Raw genomic sequence first — 4,541 nt, forward strand, 5'->3', positions numbered from 1 at the left:
CAAGATCTCTAGGCTGGTTCTGTTCTGTTGTCCTTGTATTTTATTTCATTATCATAGTAATGTTATTTTACTTGAATCATTTCATACCTTATCGTATGGCTCCTTTTTTTTTTTATATATAAACTTTTATTTGTATTATTATTTTTTAGTTGTTGTAGGAGTTAAAAGGTAAAATAGACTGGGTTGAAAGTTGCTAGCAGATCAAAACATCAGAGTTATTACCTCCGGGGTCACTGACCCTATACCTGAGTTGATCTCCCCAATTATCCCTCAGCATCCACAAACTGGCAGCATTTACACTGCACACTGAGTACTGTAGACTAGAAGGAGAGGAGAGAAGGAATGGGGAAGAGAGAGAGAAGGAAGGTGGAGAATTGGATAGGGGGAGGGATATGAGCAGTGGTGCTATGCTAAGCAGAACAGCCCTGTTGATCCCGCAGCCTTCCCCCTGAGCTCATCACTGATCTAAGACCTGTGGCTGAAAAAGTGAAAGGAAGGTTTGCACCCTATCACTTAAACCAATCAGACCCTCGCAGATCAGTCATGTGGTCAACACAGGAAGAGGTGTATAGAAATCACAGCTTTGTATCTGTGCCATTCTGGTGTCTGTGACAGCATGGCCAGTGCCATTGAGGCTATCTCCATTTTAAAGTAGTATATTTTCTTCTTCTTTTGATGTTTGAAGAGTGTAACGCTAATAGTGGTGACTTTACCGCCACCTGCAGTCTTCGAGTCTTGAAACCAAATCGTGTTATTCATTTATTGTGGCCACTAGATGGCGGTCATTTAGCTTAAAGCCATTTACAAACTAGGCAAACCAATTTGAAGAAGACAAATGCTCTGCTGATCGCTCCCAACCCATAGGAATCCCCCCCCACCCAGTTCAATACTTTAAAATGGTGGAAGCCCTCAATGGAAATGTCCATGCAAAAACAGGTTATTTCCAAGTAATGATCTCTACATCTCCACGGGAGGAAGGATACATATCTTAACAGAGCCAATGTGAGAAGATGGGAGGGCATTGTGAACTAAAGTAGAGAGGTGCATTGTGGGAGACGTAGTCATACTGACATCACAATCGCTGTAGGTCTTTTCACTAGGGAGGGGAGGAGGGGGGGACAGGCTTTTCTTTTTAAAATAAAGAGGTTTTATTTGAAAATGTAGTTTAATTATTTTTACCAAGTGTAATTTATTTCTGTATAATTTCCATATAATTTCTGTATAATTTCCTAAAAGAGGCTTCCTGAAACCCCCTCATTTCATACTGTAGTTTTTTTGCCACATGATGCCAGCAGCGAACCATTACTCCTGGACCTTTTGTGAATGCGTTATCTACCTCAAGGTAACAGCAGCGAGAGACATTCGAAGCCGCACTAGTGCTTTACACACACACACACACACACACACCACACACACTACCATCCTCATACACACACACACACACACTCTCACTACCATCCTCATACACACACTCTCACTACCATCCACATACACACACTACCATCCTCATACACACACACACGCACTCTCTCACTACCATCCTCATACACACACTCTCACTACCATCCTCATACACATACACACACACACACATACCACTCTCTCACTACCATCCTCATACACACACTCTCTCACTACCATCCTCATACACATACACACACACACTCTCTCACTACCATCCTCATACACACACACACACACCACTCTCTCACCACCATCCTCATACACACACTCTCACTACCATCCTCATACACATACACACACACACACATACCACTCTCTCACTACCATCCTCATACACACACACACACACTCTCTCACTACCATCCTCATACACATACACACTCTCTCACTACCATCCTCATACACACACACCACACCACTCTCTCACCACTATCCTCATACACACACACACCACACCACTCTCTCACCACCATCCTCATACACATACACACACACACACTCTCTCACTACCATCCTCATACACACACACACACACACACCACTCTCTCACTACCGTCCTCATACACATACACACACACACCACTCTCTCACTACCATCCTCATACACATACACACACACACCACTCTCTCACCACCATCCTCATACACACACACACACACCACTCTCTCACTACCATCCTCATACACATACACACCACTCTCTCACCACCATCCTCATACACACACACACACACCACTCTCTCACTACCATCCTCATACACATACACACCACTCTCTCACCACCATCCTCATACACATTGCATTGACATAGTGACCTTCTCTTCTGTTTTGACAGTCGTGTTTCCATTATTTATTTCTAGCAGATATTTATTTGAACGGGACAACGTGTTATTTCAATGTAACTGTTCTGGACACCGAGGCGTTGGACGAGAGGGACGGGGGGGGAGTGAGATGGAAGGACATCCCATTTTTCATTGTGTCACTACGGTGAGTCATTAGTTATGGTAGGTTGCAAGTTGATCATTAATTAATCTGTCTAAGTTATAGAAGCTTTCCATTTTCAATCATTTTGTCATTTTTTATTTATAGGTGCATTCTGGTTGTTTTTTTTTGGGGGGGGGGGGAATGCTTCATGAGAAGCACCTAAGTCTTACTTAAAAAAAAAATCTAAATGTAAATTGCTAAAATCGTGTGCATGGAAGAAACAGGAGGTACATTAAAACGAAGTTAAGGGTGTACATCATTACATTTAATTGTGTTTTTATTACATATTTAAGTTTCCAAGCATGATACGATTACGTTCTGAAGGTGCAGCATGTTCAACACGAGGACATTTAGTTTTTGCCTTAAAGCTGCCTCTCCATTTTGTAATAAATCGGTTCCCCTGTTCTATGAAATATCTCATTTAATAAACATGACCAGCAAACAATTGGACTGTCTTTTTCTTTCTTCTTTGTTTTAGAAAGGATTTGAAACCATTTGTTTCAAAGACAACTGTTGAAAAAGCGCAATGGACAAACACATCTTCATGCATCCTCTCCTCTCTCTCCTCCCTCTCCTGTCTCTCTCCTCCCTCTCCTGTCTCCCTTCTCTCTCTCTCTCTCCTCCCTCTCCTGTCTCTCTCCTCCCTCTCCTGTCTCCCTTCTCTCTCCTCCCTCTCCTGTCTCTCTCCTCCCTCTCCTGTCTCTCTCCTCCCTCTCCTGTCTCCCTTCTCTCTCTCTCTCTCCTCCCTCTCCTGTCTCTCTCCTCCCTCTCCTGTCTCCCTTCTCTCTCTCCTCCCTCTCCTGTCTCCCTTCTCTCTCTCTCTCCTCCCTCTCCTGTCTCTCTCCTCCCTCTCCTGTCTCTCTCCTCCCTCTCCTGTCTCCCTTCTCTCTCTCCTCCCTCTCCTGTCTCCCTTCTCTCTCTCTCTCCTCCCTCTCCTGTCTCTCTCCTCCCTCTCCTGTCTCCCTTCTCTCTCCTCCCTCTTCTGTCTCTCTTTCTCTCTCTCTCTCTCCTCCCTCTCCTGTCTCCCTTCTCTCTCTCTCTCTCCTCCCTCTCCTGTCTCTCTCTCCTCCCTCTCCTGTCTCTCCTCCCTCTCCTGTCTCCCTTCTCTCTCCTCCCTCTCCTGTCTCTCTCCTCCCTCTCCTGTCTCCCTTCTCTCTCTCCTCCCTCTCCTGTCTCCCTTCTCTCTCTCTCTCCTCCCTCTCCTGTCTCTCTCCTCCCTCTCCTGTCTCCCTTCTCTCTCCTCCCTCTTCTGTCTCTCTTTCTCTCTCTCTCTCTCCTCCCTCTCCTGTCTCCCTTCTCTCTCTCTCTCTCTCTCCTCCCTCTCCTGTCTCTCTCTCCTCCCTCTCCTGTCTCTCCTCCCTCTCCTGTCTCCCTTCTCTCTCCTCCCTCTTCTGTCTCTCTTTCCTCCCTCTCCTGTCTCCCTTCTCTCTCCTCCCTCTCCTGTCTCCCTTCTCTCTCCTCCCTCTCCTGTCTCCCTTCTCTCTCCTCCCTCTCCTGTCTCTCTTTCCTCCCTCTCCTGTCTCCCTTCTCTCTCCTCCCTCTCCTGTCTCCCTTCTCTCTCCTCCCTCTCCTGTCTCCCTTCTCTCTCTCTCCTCCCTCTCCTGTCTCTCTCTCTCTCCTCCCTCTCCTGTCTCTCTCTCTCTCCTCCCTCTTCTGTCTCCCTTCTCTCTCTCTCTCCTCCCTATTCTGTCTCTCTCTCTCGTCTCTCTCTCCTCCCTCTCGTCTCTTCTCTCTCTGTCTCTCTCTCCTCTCTCTCCTGTCTCTCTCTCTCCTGTCTCTCTCTCCTGTCTCTCTCTCTCTCCTGTCTCTCTCTCTCCTGTCTCTCTCTCTCCTCCCTCTCCTGTCTCTCTCTCTCCTGTCTCTCTCTCCTCCCTCTCCTGTCTCTCTCTCCTGTCTCTCTCTCTCCTGTCTCTCTCTCTGTCTCTCTCTTGTCTCTCTCTCTGTCTCTCTCTCGCCTCCCTCTCCTGTCTCTCTCTGTCTCTCTCTCCTGTCTCTCTCCTGTCTTCTGTGTGTAAAGTGCTGACTGCAGTCCCCTATTGTAGGGTTCAGTTTCACAATGTCCCCGTTGACTGGTTTTATTGCACAGCTACATG

This window comes from Oncorhynchus mykiss, chromosome 6 (assembly GCF_013265735.2).
Source record: "Oncorhynchus mykiss isolate Arlee chromosome 6, USDA_OmykA_1.1, whole genome shotgun sequence".
Taxonomy (NCBI): Eukaryota; Metazoa; Chordata; class Actinopteri; order Salmoniformes; family Salmonidae; genus Oncorhynchus; species Oncorhynchus mykiss.